General features: G+C 45.0%; 1 long non-coding RNA gene across 1 annotated transcript; it reads left to right on the top strand.

Annotated features, from left to right (window-relative positions):
• The first annotated feature begins 203 nt into the window (after positions 1–203).
• Positions 204–11,700, top strand: LOC148874400 (uncharacterized). The gene is made up of 2 exons (XR_016104053.1): positions 204–9,838; positions 10,822–11,700. It is a non-coding gene; the product is annotated as an uncharacterized LOC148874400 (long non-coding RNA).
• Positions 11,701–16,840: the final 5,140 nt, after the last annotated feature.

Genomic DNA, 16,840 nt, shown 5'->3' with positions numbered 1-16,840 from the left:
TCCAAATCAAAATCTGTATTTGGATCTGGACTCTCTGAGTGGATAGAGATAAATCCCTATCCTATCTGTTGATCCAAATCCTAGATCCGCCCCTTCTTTAACTAATCAAATTACACTAGTACGAATTGGGCTTTAGGCCCATTAAGTCTATTTGCTCACTAACCTTCCAAACTACTATCCAATTGGGTTTCCTTGTATGGCGTGGGACCCAAACATTGATCTACACATCAGCCACATGGGTTCAACCTAGCCTCTGTTATAAAGCCTAGCCGAATTCAATATTATGGGTAGTGAATCCCTGAGCCCATCACCATGGGCTCTTAATGAGTCCAACACTTACACTAAGTGGTCCTTGGGCTAAGCCACCTTATAAAAACCCAGGGACTGTGGGCAGATGCAAGATTAGCCCATCAGGTACTACCCTCAATGGTCTTACACTTAACCTCTCTACCCATAATGATCAAACACTGCCCGACAAGAGAAGACCTCTCCCTCGGCTACAAGGAACATTGTTGCACTCTCTACTCACATGGATCCTGAGAATTAAAACCTTTTGCAAACATTTTGAAACCATAACATATATGTATATCTTTGTATAAATATATTTTGCAAAAACAAATTTCAATGATTGAAATCGGCTGCCGGCAACTTTGGTTTCCATTAGAGAGGGTGCATCCCCGATCATTACCTTTGTCCCGCAAAGGGGCTGATCCTGTTACTATGATCACCCACTTAGATGAATTCTCAGAATGTCCCAAAATATTTTGGTTTTGACCCCGTCTAAGGATCTCACTGATTGGCATATCAAAGACATACCAATCCGACGCCTAGTGCAGTATCATAATCGAGTCTAGGGGTCAGGTGTAACATTCCAGTTTTGCCCAATAATCACCAAGGTCCAAGGCAATACTAGAATTCTGGTCCGGTTCATGGTTTCAAGTAAACCTACACTACATGTAGCTCGGGTCTCACCCTGGCAGTTGAGACAAACCACCCCAACCAACTTGGTGGCATACTAGTGTCAGCCTTGGTAGGATAAATCTCCCCAGAATTACCCAACGATTGTGAACATTCTAAACTAACATGAGTCTCATAAGTGTCCAGTTTAAGGGTTTTACATAGAAACACACCAGAATAACATGAATCAAATATGTACTTTATTCATTTACAATAAATGTCATAATGTACATCATTCCGATTGGAGCTAAGGGCATACACTGTCTAAAAGTCGCCCCCAAGGTGACCACCCCACCGAGTTGTCAACACAGCCGGGCCAGTGCAGGTCCAGCACTCAGTTGGCCCCCAACCTCGGCCACGTGGAGTAGGTCAAGCCCTCAAGAGTTTGGCAGCAATCGCCCGGCCGACCCACGTGCAGCGGGCATTGCAATCGTTCCAGCACCCATTCCAGGGCTGAGGTCTGATGTCAAGCCTCTTTCCCTCACGTCTCGGACCTCTGGGACATCCTTAACGATCGCCGTGCTAAACACGAAGCATGCGGTCTCAACTCCGAGCACTCCAGATTCAATTCTGAGCACCACCATGTTCATGAAGATCGGGATGGCACACAGGCCATGTCTGATCCCATGTTCACCGAACTCTGAGCCTAGCTTGGAGCTGTCAAAGCCATGCTCAAGCAGGTGAAAGAGGTATGAACCAACACCTCATCCGAACAAATCTCCTATCAATGGAGAATGGATGCCTTCTCTCTTGATATCATTCCCGAGCCTCTACCCACAAACTTTAAGGCTCCTGCCTTGGAGATGTACGACAGGAACTCTGACCCGAATCACCACCAGGAGAGCTTCGGGGCACTCATGATCCTATATGGGTACTCCAACGCCTTGTCCTGCCGAACTTTCCAAGCAACCTTCAAGGGAGCTGCTCGGCGATGGTTATCAAGCCTTCCACCTCGGTTCATCAACTCGTGGGACCAATTTTCTAGCATGTTCCATGCATGCTTCATCAACAGCCAATGCCCTTAGAAGAGTGTCATCTTGCTGATGACTATCAAGCAGAAGTGGGGGATAATCTTGCGGTCATATATTCACCGCTTCAAGAAAGAAGAACTTGAGCTCCATGACCTTGGCCCCTTGGTCTCCGTGCATGCCGCTATCAATGGGCTCCTCTTGGTTCTGCCCTCAAATGCTCTGTGGCCAAAATCCAACTGAAGACGAAGCTGGAGTTCCTAGAAAAGGCCCAGAAGTATGTTGTGGTTGAAGAGGCCTCGGCTACAGATGCCAATGAAAGTGGTGTGGAGCATCGAGATGGAATCCCCAAGAAGAAGAGAAAAAATGGGAATCAGAGACGTAGCAACAACAACAACAGAAAGCCTTAGGCCCCAACCTTGGCTTATAATCAATATACGCCACTCAACTCCACCCGCACACAGATCTTGATGCAGATCGGACAAGAGAAATTTATGAAGTGGCCCGAAAGTTGAAGAAGTACCCCCATTGGGGAGACCCCAAAAAGTACAGCAAGTTTCACCTTGGTACAGGCCATGACACTGAAGACTGCTACAATCTCAAAAATGAGATAGAGTCTCTCATCTGTTGAAAACACCTCAAGTAGTACATCAGAGGCGAGGTTGGCGCCTCGTCCTCTTAGCAACAATAGCAGCAACACTAGCAAGCAGCAAGCGCCATTGATGTCATAATGAGAGGCAACGCCTTGAGTGGAGCCTCACCTTTGGTTCACAAAGCCTACACCAAGAAGCTCAACATCTAGGGGCTGGCCCCCAAGAAACAGAAGCAAGAACCCCTCTCCTTCATGGACTAGGACCTGAAGGGGGTAGTAGTCCCCCATAACAACGCATTGGTGGTTTCAGCCATCATTGCAAACTTCGTAGTCAAAAGGATCCTTGTTGATAGTGGCTCCTCAACTGACATCCTTTTCTACAAAATTTTTGAAAAGATGAAGATAGCTCTAGAGTGCCTCCAACCAGTAGATGCCCCACTAGTTGGCTTCTCTAGCAACATCATCAATCCAGAGGGGAAGATTTCCCTACCGGTCACAGTAGGGACGGAGCCCCAAAAGGTGACAAGGATGACAGAGTTCCTGGTCGTGAAGATTCTCACCCTATAATACCATCATGGGGAGGCCAACCCTTCACGCACTCTGGGCAGCCATTTCTTCCTACCACCTTGCCTTGAAGTTCCCCACCTTGTACTTATACCTCTCGACCGAGGATGAAGCAGTCAGTTCAGTCCTTATCAAGGAATACGATGTGCAAGAGTCGGTGTACTATGCCAGCAAGGTCCTCTATGACACCGAGACCAGGTACCCTGAGATAGAAAAGTTAGCTTTCTCCCTCGTGATTTAGGCAAGGAAACTCTGACTGTATTTCTAGGCTCACATTGTAGTGGTCCTGACTAACCAGCCCCTCAAGGCTGTCATTGCCAAACTTGAGACCTCAGGACACCTGACGAAGTGGGCCATCGAGCTGTTAGAGTTTGACATCGAGTACCAGCCGAGGCCAGTGATCAAAGCACAAGCCCTGGTAGATTTCATAGTAGAGTGCACCTTCAGCCGAGCCCTTCATCAGCCCCTAGAAGACGTTGAGGGGGATCATGTGGATGACGAGGCTCAACCTCAATGGAAGCTCTTTGTCGATGGTTCCTCCAATGCTAAAGGAAGTGGAGCGGGCCTCATCCTCCTCACCCCAGATGATATTGCCCTAGTGTATGCGCTAAGGTTTTCAACTTTCAAGCATCGAACAATGAAGCCGAGTACAAGGCCATCCTTGCTGGTCTCCAGCTTGCTAGGGACCTTGGCTCCTTGCATGTCGAAGTCTTCAGCGACTCTTAATTCGTGGTGAATCAGGTGAACGGTGAGTACGAGGCCAGAGAACAAAGCATGTCCAAGTACCTTGCTAAAGTCCAAGATCTAGCCTGCCACTTTCAACTCTTCTCCCTACAACAGGTCCCGTGAGCTGAGAACACATGAGCCGACGCTCTCTCCAAGTTGGCAAGTACCTCGAGCGGATCCCTCGTCCCGACCACGCACGTCGATAAGCTACTTCGGCCCTCCATCAAAGAAGTCCAAGTGCTCCCCATAGAGGCCGAACCTTCATGGATGGATCCCATTGTCAACTTCCTGTCAACTAGATGACTACCCGAAGACAGAAATGAGGCAAAGCAACTTAGACGATAGGCAACCCACTATACCCTGTTGGAGGAAAAGCAATACCAAAGATCCTTCACCTTGCCTTGCCTTTGATGCCTCCATCCGGAGGAGGGCAATTATGTGCTATAAGAAATTCATGAAGGCATTTGTGGTAACCACCTCGGCGGGAGAGACCTAGCCCAAAAAGCTCTAAGGCAGGGCTACTTTTGGCCTACCCTCCATAAGCACACAACTAGATTGGTGCAAAGGTGTGACCCTTGCCAGAGGTATGCCAACTTATGCCATAGGCCAGCCACCACTCTCTTGGCCCTCAGCAGCCCATGGCCCTTTGCCAAATAGGGCATGGACCTCCTTGGCCCCTTTCCTCCGGCCACGGGGGGCAGAAAGTACCTCATTGTTGTAGTAGACTAGTTGACCAAGTGGGTAGAAGCCGAGCCTTTGGTCGCCATCACGACGCGAGCCATCCAAAACTTCTTTTGGAAAAACATCACCTACCACTTCGGCCTACCCTATATGCTAGTCATCGACAACGGGAAGCAATTTGATGACGCCAAGTTCCAGGAGTGGTGTGCCTCCCTCGACATCAGGCAATAATACACCTCGATAGGATATCCCCAAACAAATGGCCTAGCTGAGGTCACCAACAAGACAAAATTGGATGGACTAAAGACTAGATTGGACCGAGCTAAAGAACTATGGGCTGAAGAACTGAACAGTGTACTCTGGGCTTACTGAACTATGCCTCAAACAGCCATGGGAGAAATTCCATTCGGCTTAACCTACAGAACAAAAGTAGTAATCATAGTAGAGATTGGCCAGCCAACACTCCGAGTTGAAGCATACGATGAAGCCAAGAATGATGAAGGCCTTAGAGCAAACTTAGACCTACTGTAAGAAACCCGAGAGGAAGCATAGACAAGGGTAGCTGCTTACCAGCAGTGAGTGGCCCACTACTACAACTATAGGGTAAAAGAAAGACACTATCAAGAGGGAGACCTTGTCCTTAGAAAAGTCATGGTCCTTGAACCAGAGTAGGGAATTTGAGCCCCAATTGGGAAAGCCCCTACAGAATCAAGAGAGTCGTTGACCCTAGGACTTTTCACTTGGAGCACCTAGATGGAAGACCTGTACCTAGGACATGGAATTTGGAAAACCACTGGATGTACTACAAGTGATTGTAATATGTTTTGTAACTAGTGGACAAATGAAGCAAAGTTCCTCTTCACCTCAGTGCTCAGTGCATGTACCTACTAATCTCTTACAACTCTTCGGCCTCGTGATTGGAAAGGTCACATAGCCTCCTTTGAGGACCATACCCCCTCGTTGGACCAACATTAGGATTTGATGAGTAAGTAGTGAACACCCTAGCTAAAAACTTAACGCGTTAAGAATACGCTAGGACGGCCGAGGCCTCACGGGCCTCAATGCCCCATCTCGATAGAGGCTAACCTCCTGGACTTTCATACTTAGCGTTACCAACAAAAGAAGCCAGCCTCCTTGGAGCGTTGTGCTTGACCTCATCGAAACAAACGTGCAGGGATACGAGAGCCAGGGGAGCTTCAGTTCTACTGGGGCCCCATGGCCCCATGTTGTGATTTACCTTTCAGAGGGGCAAGGACCCTTCGACAACAAAGCAACAACATAAGTGCAACAAAAACACAAAAAACACAAGGAAAAATAACATAGAAAAAGCACAAGTACACAACAGGAAAATCAGAAGTCAAAAAATGCCCTTGATATTCATTCATTACAAAAATTTTGACTTTACAAAAAATTATCGCCCCTCAGGCCGAATACATATACAAAAAAAAAAGAGAGAGAAGCCTGGCTTAAGCCTTGCCACCAGCTAGAGGAGGAAGTGCGGAGTCAGCAGCCTCTTTGGGAGTATAGGGAATCACCTTTAGAGATTCAACATTGAAGTCCAGAAGCACCGTCAGGAGTGCCTTCTTGGTGTCCTCGATCCCATCCAAATAAGCCCCAAAAGCGACGTCGGCCTGCTCATTAGCTCACTTCTCTACTTCCTGGGCCCTCTTCTCAACAGTAGCCGCCTTTTGCTCAGCCTCGGTAGCCTTCTTAACTGCCTCCTTGGCCCTCCGCTCTGCCACGACCACCCACCTGCTCACCTCAGGGATGCTCTCCTCGGCTTGATGGAGTCGCCGCTCTGCCTCGAGGATGAGGCTCTCGACCTAGGCCCTCTCAATCTGCTCCTTGGCAAGAAGATCCTACATCTTCTTCAGGTTCTCCTCGACCTCCTTGCAAAACTTTTGTTTGTCAGCGAAGAACCGTTGCATCTCGCAGCACTTCTCCATGGCGTTGGCGGTAGTCTGTTGAAGCTTGTCTTTCTCAGCCTCTAGGTTATTCATATTAGCCAGGGTCAACTTCAGCCGATCCCCTAGACCACCAACAAAATGAAGGCAGACCTGCAACAAGAAAACAGTCAGTGCCCAGCAAAAAGAATGAAAGAAAAAATAAAAGCAAAGAGGAACAAACTGTTACCTCGGCCAGGCTCTGCAACCCTTTGTCGTACAGCTTGTCAGGGGTCATCCCCAACATCTGGAAGTGGTCTTGAGATAGCAGGGACTCGCTTGCTAGCACTGGGACAACTCCCACGTTGCGGATCGAGTCCCCCTCGCAGACCTCCCACTAAGGGTGAAAGATTTAATGAGATCACTGGGCTCCTCCAACGACATGGGAGCAGAAAATGACCCCATCTACTCTGTGTGGGACCCCCTCGAGGCATCACCAATAGAGCTCCTGGTGCAGGTCACCTTCTGCTGCGGTTGATCCCCCACGGCCCCCTCGACCGGCCTCTTCCTCCCTGCCTCAACCTCGTCGGTAGGTTCTCTCGGCAACTTAGCCGGTTTCTGCGGTGCTTGCTCCTCGCGCCCCAGTTGGCCCTCCTCGATGGGCTCCTTCCTCTTCGTGGGGATTTGTGGAGTGGCTCCCTTCGGGGGAGCTGTGGAGGTAGTCCCTTTGGTAGGGACCTGTGCTTTCGCCCCCTTGGTAGGGACTTGGCGGGAAGACCCCCTCCCCTTTGTAGGGGCAAAGACCTTCTCCTTTTTCCCATTAGAAGGCCTCTGAGGCATCTTGGCCCATTCCATCTACATGGTGCGAGCATGTTCCAGAGCAGCCTTGTGGGCATCCATTCCATTATCACCTTTGCAAACAAAGTAAAGACATCAGTAAGGCAATGAGAAAAAAGGAGAAGAGAGAAGGAAAAGGGAGGGGGGAAAAGGTCATGTTAGAGGACTGCTGGGTCTTTCCTACCGAGGGGAGTAGGGTTGAGCTCCACAAAAACTAGTGGGACCTCCTCGTTCACCAAGGGCTGAGCTCGGACTATCCCCAGGTTGAGCAACTGTGCGAGATCATCGCTCTCCTCACTTGTGAGCACGGGGACACTCTTGTCCGTAGCCTGGCTAACCTCTCCCCACCCCGACTTGAAGGACCAACTCTCTAGGCATGATAGAAAGACGAATTTTCCCTTCCAGTTATACATGGAAGAAGGGTTGTCTATCGGCTTGGTCTTACGGGGTTGGAGGTAGTACATGCCGTTTTCAGAAGAATGCCTCGGCACAAACAATGCTTGGAAAAGCCTTACTGTCAGCTCAACCGCTAGAACCGAGCCACCACCAGCATGGCCACTATGGTTTTAATGGCGTTGGGCACCAGCTGGCTGAGAGTAACCCCATACGCCCTCAACAGTTCAAAAATCAATGGATGAAGGGGAAATCGGAGACCGAATTGGAGGAAATGTTGGTAGACATAGATCTCCCCCTCCTTAGGAGTCGACAGCCGTTCACCTACTTTGGGCACCCACATACCATAGGACGAGGGAATGAAGTATTGCATCGCTAGAGCTTTGACATGGTCCCCATCCATAGAGTTCTCAAAACCCTAGCGGAGGACATCAGTCTCAGCTACTACCTAGGCAGTGCTCGTTTCGGGAACATGGTCTAGGGTTCCATCCCCCTCGGTTGGGCAGGCCCCTTCGGCCTCCCTCGGTGTCATAGAAGCGACACTCTCACAGGGAGGGTCCTCACCTTGATGGCTGCCTTTGGCACCCTCAGGGGCTACCCTTCCCTAGAGCACCATGATCTCTTGTCGAAGGGGGACAAGAGTAGAAGGACTCAAGGGGGAAAGGGGAGAAGGGGTATGGGAAGAGCTCCCTTCCGAATCACGCGGAAGATCATAGCACTCAGGACCAAAATCTTAGAAAGACATTGTTTAAAGTTACCTAAGAAATGTGGAGGAAGAAAAAGTGAGAGTAAAGTGTTGAAGGTTGGAGAGTCTGGAAGCTGAGTTCACTCAAAGGCAAAGGCACTTAGAGGCAAACGACAAGAATGCTGCCGCTAAGGGCCCTAATTAAAGAGGAACGAATGACCCTGATTTCTCGAGATCCATCGGCTAAGAAGCCACTGCCTCCACTATCCAATCATGGTGCATCGCGTGATGCTCAACCTCAAAAGGCAAAACGATGTGCTAGCGACCGCTCGGATCGTCCCTGATCCAATGGACGCGAAACGCCTCCGCACCTACGATCCAACTGCATTGCATCCCTAAATGCTCACCCTCGGAAGACATGACACTCACCCTCAGAAGGCGAAATGACACTCCGAGTGAATTGACATGTCCACCCACTATCGACCACCGGCTTATGCGACCCGGCCACACGAATGCGCGCACTGGTCAGACTGAAAAGCCCTCATGGGCACGGGTCTTTGGGCTTCACAGGCCTTCGACCTAAAACAGCCTTCGGCTTCACAAGTCTTCGGCCTAAAACAGCCTTCGACTCCACAGGTCTTAGGCCTAAGCAGTCTTCGGCTCCATAGGTCTTTGGCCTAAACTGCCTTTGGCCCCCCATGCTCTCAGCCCAAATGACGGCACCAGAACATCCGCACTGAGTGTGCCTCTCGCTCGAATCACTTGTCCAAAGAAGCATTTCCATAAACCACTCACATCCTCGGCTCAACTCATAAAGATGAACAGGCAGAGACACGAAAGGGGACACCACCACAGGGTACACCTCGACTGCCGGGCCCACTGATGCTCACCATTATTACTCCCATCAGCCAAAGCCGAATTTTCCTCTTTGGCCTCGGGAGTGGGGGGCAAGTGATGTGGGGTGACCCAATCCAGCCCATTTGAGGCTGGGAGGCCCAGCCCACGGGTGCTAGATTAGGGAGTGAGATCCACTACAGCACGGGTTACCCTGCCCCCATTGTACAAAGCCAACCACAATGCGCTCACATGACCCTACCAAACCCGCTGTAGGTCCTCGTACAGCTCCCATCTCAGGCGTTCATCTCCACCTACCTCTAGACAACTCAAGTATAAATAGGGTTACCCCCCTCTAGGTAAAGGGGGTTACAAAAGCTCAAGACTTATAGCTATTGTCATAATCACTATTGCAATAACTGTGGTAGTGACTTCAGTCTATAACTATCTACCAAGATCCCATCCTGGTACTCTCCCTTCGTACTCTATACTAACTTGACCGTTGGAGACTCTACCTCAGGTTCTCACCCGGGGCCTCTGACGAGTTTCTGCCTTGCAGCACTTCGACCATCTACTCTCGACTTCTACCGTACTCGCGGTCCACCACACCTCGGCCTCTGTGGCGACCTCTCTGAGTCCTCAAAGCCTTTGGCCAGCCTTCGGAGTCCAGGGGCGGAATTACTTTGTTGTCCTCGGCCATTCCGAGCACCAACACATGGTATCATTTCTTTCTGGGCTTTTGGCAGCATAGATTTTTTCATAAATTTATTTTCAATTTATAGGTTAAAAGTATAATTGCCAATTTTAATCGGGTCTTATTGAATCAGATTCCATATCCCAATAACAGTCCCAATAAGATCTGCTATGGAACCGGTTCTGCACATTTACTAGAGGGGTTAGGTCCAGGTGGGTCTATCTTGACCTGGACTAGGAATGACCATTGACACAGCACTAGTCTTGGTTAACATGCAACACAGAGCCTGAAGAGTTGAGAAATTTTTTACGTTTATACAAATATTTAGTGCAAAACATTGAATTTTGTATTAATTTGTATGTATTTGCACTCTCTATATTTGTATTTATACTCTTCCCAAATTGCACCTCTAATTCAGTTTGGAAAGAATATAAATACAAATATATATAATATAAACACATGAAAAATAATACAAAATACAAGATTTTGCACTACAGATTTGTATTTGCACTCCTTCCATAACGAGCATTCAAGACATTTCAATGGAGACAAAGCACTCATATATTACTTAAAGCAATGTAGTTATCACCATGCAATTGAAAGAAAAAGAAAACTTAGTATGAAAATGAAGAAACTACTGTCAAATAGGGACATATAAGTTATTAAAAATTTAAACCAAGGGTGAATTGCTGAAACCTACTTTGAAGTTTCTAACAGTTGTTGATATAGCTGCCGGGAAAAGAAAAATAGTTGTTGATACCTATCATGCTTTTTGCTAAAACTGTATTTGGTTTGAAAGAAAGGGTAGGGCAAGGAAAATAAGGTTGCGTTTCCCTACTTTTTCCTTCCTTTCCCCACCTTTTCTTCCAAACCAAAAGTAGTCTTACTAGAAAATACCTCCCCTGAAGTTTATGACACGTTGCATTTACACCCTTAAATCATAAAAAAAAAAGGCTGATGCCACATTTTTTAATTTCTTAAATGCCAAAATTAGCATGTTGTCACAGGTTAGGTTTGCAGTGGAAGAAACCCATGTTGTTTGGGCCATGTGCGGCTATGACAAGGTTAATGTGCTGAAAGGGCCATGTGTTGGCTTGATGATTGCTCCACCAACGTCAGTGGCACTGGATCATGACCTCATTATGTATGGCTCTGTGTTGGCTCTTGATGGGTCATGGGTGGTACCACTTAAGTGCCAAAGGGGGAATGCTGATGATGTGAGGCAACTATTTTGCCGGTGATGTTTGAGGCACTCCCTGGGCCTTGAACACACCCATATGCTATGGGCAAAGGGGTAGCTCAATTAGCTCAGACACAAGGCTGGCATGGTGTAGGGTCATGCTTAGGCCATGCTCACATACAAGGCCTTCCATTGAAGTGTGTTGTGCAGTGCCAATCCATGCATTGTCCCCATGAGCGTGTGCGTGCCCATGAGGAACCCTGGTAACTGTGATAGGGATTAAACAGGGCTGCCCCACAAGGTCAGACAGCCAATTAAGGAGGTTGATCACCCCTCCTCAAAGAGTACATTAAGCTTTTGGAGGTCTAACTGCAATTTTCTTACAGGTGATGATAAATGTGTGGTTGAATCTAGGGTTAGTGATACAAAATACTGAAGGGAAGATGGTTTGAGATAGTGGGTTGTGCGTACAACTTTGGTGAGATGGTGGAGTGGCTTGAAGGTGTTTGGTTGGATACTCATGCTAACTAAGAACTTTTACTTTGTTTTGACTAAAAATCTTATTTAGTACCACCTTTTTGTTTTTGATTCCATGGAGCAACACAATGGGGGTACCCCATCCCTTAGCCCATGACCCCCAACCTTGGTGTAGGCAGGATTCAATCCCAAGCCTTTGCTATAATCAATAAAAGGCCTTACCAACAAACCAGTTAACACCTTGCAAAATATGGTATCTATACACACTATCGCGCAAAAAATATGGTATATTAATCCAACGGACAAGTTTTTGGCACTAATCACACTTCAAAACAAGGCATATATTAAAAAATAAAAAAGAAATTGTGAGGAGATAACTAGAAAAAATGACTTCACAAGAAATAGGCCCATTATGCCCAAAGTACTTGAACATTGGCCAAAAAATAATTTGTGGTAATTTGTTACTACATACCCATTGCCTCCATACAAATAGAACCAGAACCACCATCCATGAGTAGTTGTAAGAGTATACAGGTGGTTAAACAAAAAGAATAAAAAGTGTTCGAGTAATACAACTCCTATTGTTAGCACCATCCATGGCTGCATTAAAGAATACTCAGTCGCAATAGATATCCTGCAAAGCCCTTTGTCAACATCTAATTTTTGTATGGTCCTTTGCCTAAACCCCGACTCATTACTGAACACTTGATCATACCATTTCAATCCCTCTTAAACACCAAAAAACCCAAAGAACTCCAAATACAAACTCAATTACATTCAAATCCAGTGTTAAATCTACAAGATTCCCTTTAAATGGTTTGAATTGTGCCTAATCGCCACATTCATCACACAATCATACTTCATCATATGAAACAAGATCCTTGAGTAACTAATCACACCAAATTTCACCTTTAAACTCTGAAATTTCGCTATCTATCCACCATAGATTCCATTTTAATGAATTTAACACTTCGACACTTCTCGAGTCTAAAACTTGGGATCTACATATCCTTAATGCAATCAAACTCTTCTACTAACCTTGTGACTCGAATCCTTACCACTCTTCCAAAATTTCATTTGAAATTCCCTCATTTATCCCATGGAATGACCAAGGTTCCAATCTAAAATCCATGATTAGGCAATCCACTTAGTTTCAAATGCATTGGGCCATTAGATCTCATATCGCATCCATAAGATTCAATAACCATCTCATTCCTTGGACCAAAATCGCCCTTAGATATGCATTTTCCAAATCTCATATCCCCTTACTATCATTTCATCCTTTATCAATCTTAGATTCTATTTTAATACTCGTCGACAATTGAAACCATCAAATCCAAGATCTAACTCCTTAATCCCAATTCAAGACTTGTGAAATTTAATCAAAGTCTCCAAATATCCTTTGTAGGGTTACCACTTGGAAGGGGTCAAATTGGACCGGTTCACCTTTTTTTTTGTATGGAGTCGCCATTAAAATTTTTAGAATTGGGAACTTAGGGAAAGTCAGATTTTCAAGAAAACTCATTTTCTTGGTGACTGTTGACCCAATGGGGTGAGATTCTTAATGGTTTGGGGACCAAGGTACAGTGCAAGAAGGTGTTAGGCACCCTGTACATGCGTAGTTTAACCGACCTCTACTTCACTAAATTTCAAGGAAAATTTAATAATTAATGAGCTAAAAGAACATATATGAAGCAACACATATGTGGAAAGAAACATGGAATTAGATTAAAGTTTGAAAATTGTGAAATAAACCATGATAAACAAAAGATATCGATAAACTATGAAAGCCAAAGAACAAAATGTAAACAAATGAGTTTAGCCTAGGTAAATGTTTGAACTGAAGAAACAATGCCAAAGATTATTTTAGAAATGAGCTAGACTAAATATAAACTATCTAGGAACAAGAACATAATACTACTGTGAGTGGTGTGGTAAGGCTACGTATAGGGGGTCTCCTTGAAGGACAAAGGAAGGCTGAGGGCAAAGGGTAGGCTAAAGGCTATTATTGACAGAATGTTATTCTTGTTACAAGTCAGGCCTCCTTTTATAGGGAGAAATCCTGAGGTTCTAAAAGGAAGGAGCTAAAAGTGTTTGATTCTCACTGGGGAAGGGAATATTTGATTCGGTGTTGGTTATCAAGGAACACTGCTAGGGTTTCGCCACGTGTCTTATGAAATATTTCAAGGATGATGTTTCCTTTCGTCTGAGGATTCTCATAATACACATATGCTACTTTCTTTTGCGAGTCTCCTAGACTGATGTGGCATGGATGGCATCAATACTAATCTCACGCGTATTTTCTAATTTTATTGGGCATTCTGTCATGCGCGGCGTTGGTGAATCACGTTTTCTTTGCTTGTCTTTGATTTACAATGGACATGAGCTCATCGTAGGTTTGTGATGGCTCTGAGCTCATTGCAAAATCACAATGGCTCTGAACTCATTGTAGGTTCATGATGACCTCACGCTCATCGGGGATTTGTGATGAATCTGAGCTCATTGCATCCTCACTGTGGCTTTATGATCATCATAGGCTCGTGATGGCTCAGAGTTTGTTTTCGGTGTTGTAGCTGTGGGTCTACTACGTGCCCGTAGTGGCCCTAAGCTCATCGCAAGCTCATCTTAGGCTCTGAGTTCATCACAAGCCTGTGCAGACTTAGAGCTCATCACATGTTTGTGTCGAGTCCTGAACTCATCATGGGTACCTTTGTGACATCCGTTTAGCATCTTTTGTGCTATTATGGTTGTGGTGATCAACATGTACCTACAACTACCAAACAAATATTAATGAGAATAATGGATGATTGAATAGAAAAATAGCTAAGGAAGTGGATGACCTTTTACTTAGTGATCTGACTCGTAACGAAATTAAGTGACAATGCCAATAACAATTTAATTCTATTGCCAATGGAACTGATAGATGTCCCACTAGGCATGGCAAAAATTTGTCGGCACAAATTTTGTGCTAAATTTGGGTCACAAAAAATGAAAACAAATTCAAAGAAATTTAATTAACTTTTTTGTTTTGTAGAAATTTAAGTAGGATACAAACTCTTTTTTTTTTCTTTTTCTGGCAAAGGGAACACTCTGGTTCTTTTGTCACAAACACAACCCAAACTTGTACTTGTAGCTTGTTATAGACACGATCTGAAAAGCTTAACAACTTGTAATTGTAGAAAGAACTTGCAATGATCAATTGTATGCGCACAAGATAGGAGAATTTTCTTTCTTTTTTTTTTGGTTGTAGTGATTTAATGGAGCTTTTGGTTGCAGCAACTCAAAGGCTGGAATCCTTTTGTCGACGTTGTACGGAGTTGTAATGGTTTCAATGCTTCAATGGTTGAGGAGCCAAAATTCTGACTTTTCTTCCTTTGATCTTGATGCAGCCCGTTTCTTCTTCTTCTTCTTCTTCTTCTTCTTCTTGCAAGAAATGTTTCTAATGAGAAGTTGAAGGAGAAGCCGAATGGAAGAAAGACCATCCAAATAAGAAAGGCCCCCATCCCCTTTTTTAGTGAAAAGTCCACCCAATTTAGATCTGAATCAAGCATTTAATTTGGGGGGACCCACAAGATTAGCTTTAAATAGCTGTTGGCAAGATTTCCTCAACCAATTTTGGTATAATCCAATCAAGATTGATTGGCGAAACTTTCTGAAATGGCTAATTAGGAAGAGTTTGACCCCAAGATTTTATTAGTTCGGTCAAGCTGTCCCTCTTGATATCTATGGCCAGCCATCTTACCTTTTCTATAAATTTTCATTTAAGTTTGATTGCCATTTAATTGGCCCTACTAGGCTGAATTTGTTAATTAATCTTGTAGGATGTAGTATGCTAATTAATGGGGCTCAACATGTGGCGAAGGATCTCATTGATTGATTGATGAGTTAGATTAGTGGGCCTTTACATTAGGTCCCACCATGATGATTAAAGGGGATCTCTCTAACAAGATTTGAGAGTTTAAGAAAACCTTTGTAATAGCTACTCAGCGGTGGGATTTGTCTCAAAATTCAAGCCTCCACGTGGTAGGTGATAATTGCTATTCACTTTGATTTGTAGTGGGCCCTACCCAATATCTTTTTTTGGGCTCAAATTCTGTTATCATTTTCATAGTGGGCCAATAGTTCATTTTCATTCAATTTCATATTGGGACCAAAATTTACATATCAACAGTAGGGTGTTCAAGATTAAAAGAAAGTCAGATGGTTCTCTGGGATGAGACAAAGCCAACTTGTCTCTCAAGGTTTTCATCAAGTTTCCGGTGTAGATTTTTTTGATACATTTAGTCCGATGGTGAACCCAGTCACAGTCCATACCATTTTAGCTCTTGCAACAGCTCATCGGTGGCCTATTCGACAATTGGATATCAATAATGCATTTCTCCATGGTCTTATCATTGAAGATATCTATGTTCGTCAACCCAAGGGGTTTGAACACCCTGACTACCTGGATTATGTCTGCAAATTATGGAAAGCACTATATGGGCTTCGACAAGCCCCTCGTGCTTAGTATTCTTGATTGACTTCATCTTTTCTTAATTTGGGTTTTCAAAACTCTGTAGCTGATCCCTCATTATTTTTTTACAAGAGTAACTCCACTCACTTGTACATATTGGTGTATGTTGATGACTTCATCATTACCGGGAACTCTCCTTCTGCTATTACTTCTCTGCTTTAGAAGCTCTCTATGGTTTTTCCTATCAAAGATCTTGGCCTCTTACACTATCTCCTTGGGATCAAAGCTTAATTTAATTATGATGGTCTTCATCTATCTCAGAAATGGTACATCCTTGTTTTATTGCATCACACTAAACTAGAAGGAGCCAAGCCTTGTAGCTCTCCAATGGCGGCATTAACACAATTAAGTCGAGCATCTAGTACACCTCTCTCCGATCCATCTAAATATTGGAGTGTTGTTGGTGCCCTACAATATGTCACTCTCGCTAGACCAGATATTTCCTTCTCAGTTAACATGGTTTGTTAGTTCCTTCAGTCACCAACCGATGAACACTAGGGTGCTATCAAACACATCATGCGTTATCTGAAAGGGACACTTGATCACAGTCTATATTTCTCTTCCTCCTCTACTTCTCTACATCTGAATGCCTTCACAGATGCCGATTGGGCCATTTGTCCGGATGACCGTCGGTTTACGAGAGGTTTTGTAGTTTACTTAGGCAGACATCTCATCAATTGGAGCTCCAAAAAGCAACAAACTGTTGCTCGCTCTAGTATGGAATCAGAATTCAGGTCTCTTGCTAACACCATAACAGAAGTTTTATGGTTTCAGTCTATTTTGGCCGATTTAGGCTTCCCTATCTCAAAGCCAGCAATGTGGTGTTTCAACCTAGGTGCTACATATCTTGATGCAC

The sequence above is a fragment of the Nelumbo lutea genome, chromosome 1 (assembly GCF_056320005.1).
Source record: "Nelumbo lutea isolate HS-2025 chromosome 1, American lotus-T2T, whole genome shotgun sequence".
Classification (NCBI taxonomy): Eukaryota; Viridiplantae; Streptophyta; class Magnoliopsida; order Proteales; family Nelumbonaceae; genus Nelumbo; species Nelumbo lutea.
This window is presented reverse-complemented; position numbering and strand designations above follow the sequence as displayed.